The sequence below is a fragment of the Rhopilema esculentum genome, chromosome 11 (genome assembly GCF_057945365.1).
Source record: "Rhopilema esculentum isolate cy_ngs chromosome 11, ASM5794536v1, whole genome shotgun sequence".
Taxonomy (NCBI): Eukaryota; Metazoa; Cnidaria; class Scyphozoa; order Rhizostomeae; family Rhizostomatidae; genus Rhopilema; species Rhopilema esculentum.
The window spans coordinates 729,510-741,574 of NC_142825.1; the positions used below are offsets into that span (position 1 = coordinate 729,510).

The 12,065-nt window shown below is 36.1% G+C and overlaps 2 pseudogenes; both read left to right on the top strand.

Moving 5' to 3' along the window:
• The first annotated feature begins 2,752 nt into the window (after window positions 1-2,752).
• LOC148958773 (uncharacterized) lies at window positions 2,753-9,825 on the top strand (annotated as a pseudogene).
• On the top strand, window positions 6,757-12,065 carry LOC148958774 (uncharacterized; annotated as a pseudogene).

Below are 12,065 nucleotides of genomic sequence, written 5' to 3' on the forward strand. Positions count from 1 at the left end.
AGAATAGCGCACAGAGGATGAAAGTTCAAAAACAGGCACATGCAATTGAGCATGCCTGTTTTTGTGCAATTATCAAATGCACATTGTGCTAAAAACAATGGTGAAAATATCAAAAGGACATTGTGCTAAAAACCAAGAGCTATGAAAGAGCTAAATGTCTACTGTCTGTTTTTAGAAAAGAACTGCTACCGATTATGAAGTTGAAAGTCTGCTGCGCGGCTGCTTAAGAGGACCAAACCAAAATCAAAATGTATTTCTTAACAACGTGTTAGGGCAGAAATGCCCAAAAAGAGTTTGTTGTGGCAAAAGAAGATTAGAGACAGCAACATTAGCTGCTGTTTTATAATGGAACAAAGTGCCAGGTGCACTTACAAACATCCTTAATAGGTTTGTAATAAATTATATAGGCGTTAACATGCTAAAAGGTTGTCGCTGGCTCAATAACCAACGTTTGATCAGTGCAGCTCAGAAATGCAAAAGCAAATATCGAAATCAAAGAAGACTTTTAAGAAGAAAAAGAAAGAAAAACTCAAAAACTGGACAAGATTACTTGGCTGGTGGATTCAGTATCTACAAAGTTCCAGATTGTCTTGCAGAAAACCAAAAGAAGACCCAAAAGAAAATAAGTGACATCCACTGATGATAATGGCGTAACATTTGTCAATGAATACCATATCCTTCTGGTTGAGGAACATGCCAAAAAAGAGCCGAAAAGTAGGACAGCCTGTTTTAAATTGTCTTCTGAGAAATAAGGTACATCAGTTATCAATCATAGCAGTTATGATAAAAAAATATGTCGAATTAATAACATTTGTTGTAAAAAAGTTGTTAATAAACTTTCAAAGCCGTTTTTGTAAATTAGCTGTCTTTGATTTTAAGAAAGGATATCTCTGAAAGTATATGAGATATTTAGCTCAAATTTTCTATGGTACATTATTTTCAGGTTGTTATTAAAACAAGCAGACAAAATTTTGCAAAATACAGACCGGTCATGTGACTTTCAAATTTTTTTTGGAAAATTTCTTTCTAAGTTATCAATAAATTTTTGGCAAGTTACAGATCTGTGTGACCTGTCATTATTGAAATAATTACATTTTTTTATCATGATTTTTTATCAAAACCTAAATAACCCCCTTAAATTGACTACACTGATGAAAAACCTAAACAAATCTGCACAGATGAAGACCTAAACAGATCTGCTTTATGAGAGAAAAGGTAAGTTTTTAATCACCAATAGAGTTGTTCAAGGAGAACTGACACGCAAAAAAAACTTTGGCTTAATCGGTGCAAAATTTGTCGCTTACTTCAAATCTGGAAAAAGTTTTCTTCTTGGATTCGCCGTTTTTCTGATATTTGCACTTTTATCTGTCAATTACATCACAGCCAGGACCTGGGAATTTCCTGAAGCAGAAACAAGATTATCGCCAGGAGTTGTTAAAATTCTTGGTTGATGTCACAAGTGACATGTTAACAATGCTGTGTAAAGGCTTTCACTGCAACGGTGATAGTACAAATGAAGTTTTGTGTTTTATTGAAAATAGTATGGAGTGAAAAGACAAAAAAGTGTGAGGCATTTCATTTATAAGTATAAAAAGCTAGAAAATCCTACCTACAAGTCTGCTAAGACGCTAATAACCACATAAAATTTATTTTTATGCCATGATATCTTTGAATCAGCATGCCTTGAAACATTGAAAGAACCTCTAAGCTTGTGAAAAAAGGAGTCAACTTTGTTGGAAGACTGATACTGTTTCTTCAAAATTTTTATTTTTACAATTACAAAGAAAATTGCAACATAGGGCTGGTGGGAGGGGGGTTGAAGCAAAAGCCAAAAGATAAGCGAAATCTAGTGGAGACAGCGATGACAACAATCCTGCAACCTGCTTTGAGTGCAGAAATATGAATTCAAGAAAAAACCTTGGTTGATGTGAGTTGCGAATGTGACTAAATAATAATTTCACTGAACTAGATTATTCTATTTTAACAGAGGTAGAGACACTAGGGAATAACCTAGTTTTGCAAAAAGACCATCCCCCACTGAAGTCAAAATTGCTCGCAAAAGAAGATAATGTGCCAGTTGATATTCCTATGACAGCTAAACAGCATTTCCCTTGACAAAGAAATCAAGTTCTTTGACTAACAGGCAAGAGCAGCCTATTTCGTAAATCCAGATTTTTCGACTGCCAGGTAACTTATCAGTTCCCGAAACTCTTCACGCCCGGTAAAAATGGCATATAATCCGCACAAGTCAACTTTTAACCCGCCTTTGCTATTTAATATCACTGTACAGTTAACGCGTTTGAAACATTGAAAAACAATCATAGAATGTTACATTAATAACGAATAACTTGCAGTTCCTATTAGGGCATCATAGGCATTTCAGCGAATTAGGCCATTTCAGTGAACAAAGCAGTCTTGACAAAGACGCCTCAATCTGAAATGAAATTCTAGTTTTACGATACCTGATCTCATTTAGATTGTAGCAATAGCATTGTTTTTGATAGAAATTCCATATCAGTTTGTACTACCAGTCTGTACTTTGTTTGTAACATCATCACTGTTGAGTCACTGGACGACTGTCTGCCCAAGCGGCAGCGCTGGTTGGTAGCAAAAAGCTCTCCATCAGAAAAACTCTCCATTTGTTTTGAAATCAGTGTAATAAAACTGCGATTCAGAGTCCCAAACCATTGAAAAAGTCAATTATGTTTCAAAAATGCAAAATTAGCTACTTTCACATGCACAAAATAAACATTTGTCCGCAGCAGCATTTTGTTAAAGGTTTCTACAGAGAAACACAATACGTGCTGAGAACATGTCACTTGTGACGTCAAAGATGATCGCCCACTCGTGACGATTTTCGCCTCGAGTCTTAAATTGTCGGAACAATTGGCGTTTCTCAACTTAAAACGCCTGTATTTGAAAAACGGTAACTAAGATTTGAAATTTTTTTTCGATCCCGGAAATTCCTTGTCACAAACTACCATTTTATCCAAACTTATTTTTGCGTGTCAGTTCTCCTTTAAGGGAATTATTTGTATATGCTGATGTAAAAACACAACTATATGATTGAATATTTTTTCTAATTATTTTAAACTGTTTTCTTAATATTTTATGTTTTTATATTTTATTTCCATTTGAAACTTGATAAATCCTTATTTGAAGTGCTCTAAGACAATATTTTATAACCTAAAAACAAGCTTAACTGCCAGGGTAGGCCTGAAGATCTTCAGCAGACAGTCAGGTTTTTCTTGAGGTTTGACGTGACAACCAATAAATAAAATTTTGGCGTATGTAAAACTTTCATTAGTTGGCATGCTAAACATGAAGCCATGTACATGTAGGTCGTTACCTGTGAGCTGCTATCAATGCTTAAAAAGAATTTCACTGCACAACTCGTGGCGCTAATAGTTTTCAATTGAAACATAGATTTTGACATGCTGAATTCAAATCTGTTTGTTCACATCATCAGAATCCTGCAGTTCTTCCTGTAAAACCTATGGGAAACTCGCAAACATAGCTTTAGTGGCACCTTTGATGTGACATTTATTTCACATCAATACGAGACCAAATGAATATGCAAGCCTTTTGCAGGAAAGAAAAAGTGACGGAAGACACTGGTCAGCAACAGTGTCTTATTCATTTTCCCAATAAATCCCGCCCGTTTTTTTTAAATTTACAGTGTATACTGCAACAAAAGTTAAAGAGTTCTGCCAGAAATAGATTAACCTTGATGGCAATCAACAAGTAATTGCCAATAAATTGCCCATGAATTCAAATCATGGAGTGAGAAAATAACAAAAGGCGAAAAGCTCTATTACCAGATATAGGTCAGATAGCGATATTAATAGACTGTCAGGCAATATTAGTAACCAACCATATTATGATGAAATAAGGGTTGTCTAACCCATTTCCACGCAAATTAACTATGCCATTGTTAAAAGATATTAATTCTACAATCCTGCTATCCCAATACTGCATTTGCAACTGTCAAATTAAAGTATTTCTTTTCAACAAGGTAGCAAGAAAAAGAAAGCTTGACAAATTGGTTTTGGCTGAAACTATTGATGGAGAATTGTTAAGATATGCAGCTGAGAAAAAAGGAGATGAGAGTATATGAGTGCACATAGAACTAACAAGGACTGTGTTGCAATAGAAGTAGGGCACCACAGAAGTTGTCATTTGAACTATTGCCGACCAGCTATCCGTCCAACATCCGAAAACTTAGCAAATAATGAAATTTACAAGCAGAGCTATGAGAATTTTTGTTGCAAAATCATCAAGCCCAGACTCTTAAAGAAAAAGGAAAACAAACGGATGAAAGATCTAAATAATCTATTCACAAAAACAGTTAAAGAAGTTGAAGGTCTTGATGTTTTGAACTTCTGTGTACTCCGCTTGAAGTCAAGGCTTGTAAGGGACTATCCACAATTAGTGTGTCATCAACCAAAGATTGGAAAGAAGATTGAATTTGTTTATGTGGTAGAGATCTCTGTTGGGGATCTTGCTGAGGGACAGACTCAGGTCAGCAGTGATGATGAGTTTAACCATGATTCTGATGGAGAAGAGATTACAGATTTGAAAACATCCACTCCTGTAGAAGCAACACTTCATGAATTTTACGTTTTGGATTGGCCTTGCATAATTGTATAAAAGATGCAATTGGCTGTAGCATACCATGACCGCCCACCTCTGTTGACTTAACAGAAGAGAATGCACTAAGAATTGTACCTGTGCACCTTTTCAATTTCATTAGCTGGATCCTAGGTTTTTTAGATGATCCAAGCATGTCATCTTATGTCAAGCTTAGCGAATCACATTCTACAAAGATTTTATCAATTTGCCAATGTGTTATTTATGTTGCTTCTGAAGGTAGATGTCAAACCCCGAAATCACTTGCACTAAGCATGGCGAGTAGAAAGCTGAAAGATCTTTCAAACTTGCTCAAATTTTGAATGGCTTCTGTCATCTTACCTGCCATTGAGCCACACTAACTCCATTTAGCCAAATTGTCCATGAAAGCAGAGACTATGCACCCAAAAGATTCACATGCTTAGTCTTTGACAATGGTGATTTTAATGAAGAATCAAAAGTACAAATTCATATCGGTGGTGAAAAAACAAACAGAAAATTTTATAACAGTGGGAATAGCAAAAGAGGGAAAAGGGTGGCAGGTCATTTGGACCTTCAATGGCAAAGCTGATTCCATACTCATTAGGAAAAAAAGTCACCAAAACTGTTAGACATGGTTGAAAACCTTTGCATGGAAGAGACACCTTCAAAACAAGAATTTTCAAAAAGACTAGATTTTTCATATATCATAATGAAATCATTTGATTCCAGCAAAAAATTGCTTCCTGGTTGATCTGGCTTCAATACTCTGCTTAGAGGCTCTGAAAATCCACCCATGTCAAAATTAAGGTATTTACCTATAATTGATGGCTCACGTAGTGATTACTCCACAATCTACACTGTGTTACAAAGAAGTCTCTAAATTGCTAATCAATTGTCCTTGCAATGTCTTGTTCTAGTTTTTGATGAAGCAGTTTATGCAAAAATTCAGCAGATTAGGTGGAAAGAAGAGGGTTTTATCAACAGATTTGTAGTGAGACTGGGAGATTTCCATGCAACCATGTCATTTCTGAGTGCAATAGCAAGACAGATTAGAGATGCTGGATTGCAGGTTTGCTTTCATCAGACTTTTGCTTATAGATATACAAATTATTTCAAGAAATGAGAGGCAAAAATATTTCCCATAACTAAGCTTTGGAGAATTTAACTTTGAAAGACCCAAATGCCTTTAAATATATAATTTAATTAAATATATATACAGAATAAGATGATAGATATTTGATATTCATACACTGAAAACTTATTTTGCAGGATATACTTATTGAATCTGATGTGATTGGACAGTCCTTGGTTAATGGTGCAATGAGTGGCAAACATTACAATAGAAGTGTCTACTGTCACAAAGTCATGACTGAAGCACTACTGAGATTACGCTACAAAGCATTCCTTGAGGAAAATACAGCTAGCAAAATTCCTGTGACTAAGCACTGCCAACAGAGAGTTTCCCATCGCTGATGAAGCTATGACGGGGAAGTTTGTGTGGCCTGGAAATAGTGTGGTCAGAAAAAAGTGCATAACCCATGATTACTTCTCGTCTGGCCTACAACGCAAAATTCGAAAATTTCCCTCAGAAGAAGAAGGGATAATTTTCAAGGTAAGAGTTTCATGTTTTTGATATAATAGTTAAAAATTGAGATCTTTTTTATTTATTGATACATCAATTGATCTCTTCGAAGTAAAAACAGCTCATTTCAGCAAGCTTTTATTTGCATTTCAGCCTTGTCAAATTGACCTGTTTCAGAGGGAAAATGGCAACGGAACCACTATTCAAAGAAATGGAAAGCCGACCTGTGTTCATAGTCATATCGCATTGCCATCTACTAACTGAACACTGTCTTATATTTCTTATAAATTATGGCTTTCTATTCCCTATTCTTTATAAAAAACATAGTTAAAATTTGACTAAGAGTTATTTTATCAAAAGTATGCCAGCTTCATAACGCATTTGAAGCTGAAATTTTCAAATATTTATTATTAAAGGGATTTTACCAAGTCAGTTATAAGTTAATCAAGTCCCCTTCAGTTATAAGTTAAAATATTTGAATTATGAATTAGTGACATAAAATTAAGAAAGTTGACAAAAGCAAGTGCTGAAAATGCAGCAGCAATGAGAGACTTTGCTACTAAATGTTGACCTATGTTTCTTATAAAAATGAGCCCAGCGGTATCAGTCCAGAAGAGCCTGATGAGCTGGATCAGGCTCTTGAGGGTATTACAGAGACTGCAAGGAAGTAGCAAGAACAGTTGTTCAGGGGAGAGGTGAAGAAGAAGAATGACATTGAAAAAGAAACAGCAGAGACAGTGAGGAAGAGGGCAATTGAGAGAAAGGATTATGAAATTATAAATATTTTAAGTCAACAGCTGCAGCAACAACAGGCTATTTTGGAAGAGGTACAGCAGCAAAACAAATTGCTACTGTCCCTTTACCAAAGTAGCCTGGAAAAGAAGGAATGAGTAGGTTAGGACTCATAGTAAAAATAATGAAACCCTATAAGCGAAAATGCTGGTATTATTCTGTAACCAAAAGATCCTCTGTTCATAAAACTTATAAATGCCAGATAAAATTCATATCCAAACATTCCTTCTTTTCAAGTAAGACCTTGATGACTATATTGTTAAGTAAGAACAATTTTTAGAAGATAAACATGTTGACAATTTTTGTTATAACCTGACCTTATACAGAGCTTGAACGACCAGGCATCCCCCCATACCCACTGTTTTGATGCACTAGTTATAAAGACTTCCTCATGAGACACAGTTCCCCTTCATGCAAGTTCAGCTTGCCCCTTTTCTGGAATGCTACTACAGGCATAGCTTGTGTAGAGTTTTTTGGTTCGGAGTTCAAAATTTCATAAAATTTATTGAGGACTTTTCTTGAGGCTCTGCTAGAACTACTATATAATTAACACTATACATTTAATAGACAAACAACTCACTCTGAAACCCAATTTTGTCTAGTCTCAAAAGTATGTATATTTTCCTTCCACCCAAGAAAATATGTATATTTCCCTTTGTATAGTCATTTCCTTATAAGAATATAAGCATATCCAGCATACTGTTGGGTCAATTTGAATTTAGAACTTTGAAAGATATATTTCTGTATAACTATTTTAGCTTTATAGTTATTCTTGATGTAATATCATGCTTTATTTTTCAACATTAACTTTTTTAGATTAGAAATGGTCAATTGCAGTTGAGGATCTCTCTTGTTAACTGTTCTTAAACTTCAAGGCTGGACTTTCCTTGATATGTTCCTAAATAATTAGGTTGCAAGTAGAGAAATTTTTAGACAGGACAATTTTACTGAAGTACAAATGGCCTTTTTTTCATTTAGATAAGTTTTCTTAAAAAAAATCTTAATATCAATTTTCTTAATAACAATATGGTGACAGGTTATGCATTGAAGAGCTTATTTCAACAAGCTTTATATTTAAAATCACATTGTAAAATATCTCAGCCTTAGTCACATTTACTTTCACATTTTCCATACAGGCATGAACAAAACATGAACAGCTTGGCATATTATCTTAATTTTCAAAGCTGAGTTCATATTCTTGTGGTAAAGAGTTCCTTGCCATACTTTTAATAGTGAATCTTGCATGCAGATATGACTTGCTGGTATGCTCTTTGCTTGGTCACTTTTTTGAAGGCAGTGTTTCATAAATGCGCCTGGCCTTTTCCTCAAATACGATAGAATGTGGCTTGCATATGCCTGGCAAGTTGAATCCAGTTTTGAATTTACATCACAATATCTAAGCTAATTTGAATGCTAAAAACTTTCAAAGAATTACAAGGAATAACCCGAAAGGTTACTCTAGTGGAAATTAAACAGAGATCTGGATACACTCTTTTTTATAAGAACATACTTAATAAGAACACTAAGACTCAACATGTTCTGCTTCAGATGAAAAATTTAAAAAAAACAATTCGCATTTTAAAATTCGCAAGTTCTCAACTACTAGCAGTCATTGCTTTATTTTTAAACTGTACCCAGTAAAACGTCTTAGAAACTATATACAGTATGTAACTTCCCAAATATTTGCAAAAATTTTAAGAACATTTGAGCCTAAAATTATTAAAAAGTTAAGAACATAGAGGCTCATCAAAAGTTATCGGGTTTATATAAAAAAGAGTGTAACAAAATAAATATAATAAGAAAAGTCAAAGTATTGACTTTTTGAAAATCCAGGATTATGTTTGGCACTTTCTAAACAAAACCGCCTGCTTGAGCCGAACTAAACAGCTCAGCGAACAAAAACAAGTTTATCTCAGGCCAAGGGCGGCTGGCAGGTAAAATGAGTTGCTAATACCTGCGAGAAAATTTTTTCAGGACCACACCCTTTAGATTTCCGAAAACCCCCCTTTTAGCTGTTGAATAATTTTGTTTCTATTGCAAATCCAATTATTGGTTTTACTTGCCCAGCCTTCCTAAACTTCTTAAATCGCAATGAATTGCTATAAGAAAATAATTTCCTAGAAAATCTTGGAAAGGCCGTTTTCCACTAGGCGAATTTATTCGCGCGAAGCGACTCTTTTCAAGCATACGCATCCGTATTTAAAATCTCGTGCAGCTCAGGAGCTCATTCGCGGTGACTGTTCGGAGCAGCGAAAAAGTGAGTTCAAATGGATTCAACTTGTTCGCGGCCGGAAAAGGTGCAAGCCAATTAAATTGCTGGAAGCCTGTCATGTGACATCCATGACCAAAAGTTATGCGAAAACAACAGCAGCAGAAAGAAAACATAGCTGCAATGACACTGAATCTCTTACAACAAATGATGGCAAATGGAGACATAACTGTGGCTGACCTTGCCAGTTTAGCAAATACCAACATTCAACAGGAACTTTACAACCACTAAGACAATGCTGCCATGCCAGGCTTCGTCGATGAGACAGGTTTTGTGAAGACAGAGACGATCGTCTCTGTTGTCACCCCCCCCCCCCCCCCCCTGAGAACAACCTACAAGGCCTAGACCAGTACAATGGCGAGGAACTACTTGCAGCTGAATTCGACAAAGAAGTGTTTTTGGAAGAAGTCCGCAAGTACAGATGTTTGTGGTATCGCTTCCGAAGGATACAAAATTAGGCCCATGAAGCAAAACGCATGGTCAAAAATAGGCCAGTTATTCAACAAGGACTGTGGGTTCACAGCTTGTGGTTTTCTTTTTGTCCCTCAAACTGATAACTCTCATAATAATAATCTAATAATGCTAAGAGACTTTCTGTGCTGCACAAAATTCTTAGTTTGATGGTATCTTTAAGAATCTTGTAAATAATATTATTTGATTTCTTTTTATGTAATGGAATTTCTTCAGAGGCAACTAAAAAATCTAAAGGATAACCTGAAAAAATGTTTGGACAAGAGGAACCCGATGACTAGGTCTGGTGCTGCTGCAAGTTCATTGCCTGAATGCAAGTACTTTGAACAAATGAAATTTTTGCACGAAAAAACAGCAAACAGCCCCACAGAAAGCAACATTACTCAAGCTGAAACAGCTTTGCAGTCTGAAGATGTTTTGGACGGCCCATTAGCCCCTAAGATATCAGTGAGGTCAGTTGTTCTGAATGGTACAAAAAGGAAGGCAAGTGACACATCATCCTCTTGTGGTAGTCAAGGGTATAAGAATCGTCAAGAAAGATTTGATAACGCAATCTTGAAAGAATTTGAATCCACAAATAATGCAATCAAGTCAGTTGTCACTACTGATAATGAAGATGAAGTTTCTCTGTATTGCAAAAGCATCAGTCCAATAATATCATCTTTTCCAGTTAAAAAGAAACGATTAGCTATGATCAAAGTCAGCCAACTGTTGTTTGACTTTGAGTTTGAACATGAATAATATTATGTAAGGTTAACTTATTATGGTTATGTAACATTTTTATTTTTACATCTATACACATTTGTAGTTTTGTTCTTACTTGCTTAATTTGATCCAAGGCTTATGGAGAAGTGAATCAGCTGGTGGCACGCTAGTAGCAATAAGAGCCCCATCAAAAAGACATAATGTAAAAGTCAGTGCCAAGCAAGTCATGGAAATATTCAAAGACCATTTCTGTAATGAAGGGGCTATACCTTGGCAATGGAACATGTCTTAAAACAAATTTGATCAATAATTGATCTTAAATAAGGATGATGGCTGAAGCTTGAAAGCTTTACTGCAATATACATTGCAAAGTGGCATTGTTTCTCCCCACTCTCTTTTCTGGCAAGTTCCTTGAGTACATTGATAGATGATGACAAAAGCTCCGGCTTCTTTTTCTCAGTGATTCTTCTGAATGACTTAATTATATTTTTTGGAGTCTCCTCAATTATAGATTCTGCTTCAGCTGATGAAGGAGATGAACACTCTTGGATTTTAAGGGAATCTTTACTTGTTGCTGGCTGAAAAGATGATTGCAAGAACTGTAGGTGTTCCCAATAAATCCAACTAGATTTCTACAGGGCATCAGTTCCTTGCCCTGACGTTGTTTTTCTTATTTCATGTTTTCGCGACCAAGTTGACTCCTCAGATCCAAAATTTTTGCTTTAACCTCCCCTTTGAATCCAAGTCTGTTGCAATTTCAGCCAGGGCCTTCTCACGTTTGTCTCTATTGTGATAACACTTTACGTTTGATAAGTTTCAATATTTCTTCCTGAGTCCATTTTTCCCTTTTGACTCAGTCTTTGGTGATTTTTTCCGGATTTTGCAAGAGGCTTCCTTTTTCATTTTGATTTGATAAACAGCTGAGGGAGGACAGTTTTTGCGCTCTCATCAAGATCCTCCAGCCTGTCTTTGCCAATTTTATTGTCACTTTCTCCTAAACCGAATTCTTGAGAAGGCAGAGAGGAAATGCTGTAAATTGTTAATGATTCGTCCTCCATTTCGATTGCAACAATACGAACTTTGCTGTTTTGTGTTTTGGCGGGCAAAATAAGAAGAGCGCATGCACACACTCTACTTTGTTAAACGCTCTTGACAATGCTGAACAACACCTTGAACCAAATGAATGTTCTGTGACTCCATGCGACTCTTCTAAATGTGTTCAAACTGCCCTCGACTCCGCTCGACTCTGCTCGACTGCTCTCGACTGCACTCGACTCCGCTTGACTGCTCTCAACTCCACTGGACTGCTCTCGACTCCACTGGACTGCTCTTGACTCCACTGGCCTCCTCTCAACTGCTCTCAACAATGTGTTTAGACGCTCTCAACTTTTACTAGAGTAGTTGAGTGAAAAGTTGAGTGTTTGAGCCACCCTTAAGGCATTGAGTCATTAGAGAGTTTACGAAAGAAGACGCGACAGATCGAGACGAGCTGAAAAGGTCTGGAATCTAGTCATCCTGATGCGTTGACCTTTTTCCTGTTACGATTCACAACGTGCCTGTCACAACGCATTGCAGTTTGGCGGCAAATTCAGTTTACTCGCAGCTGCAAAAATGGCGAACAATTTATTCATCGTG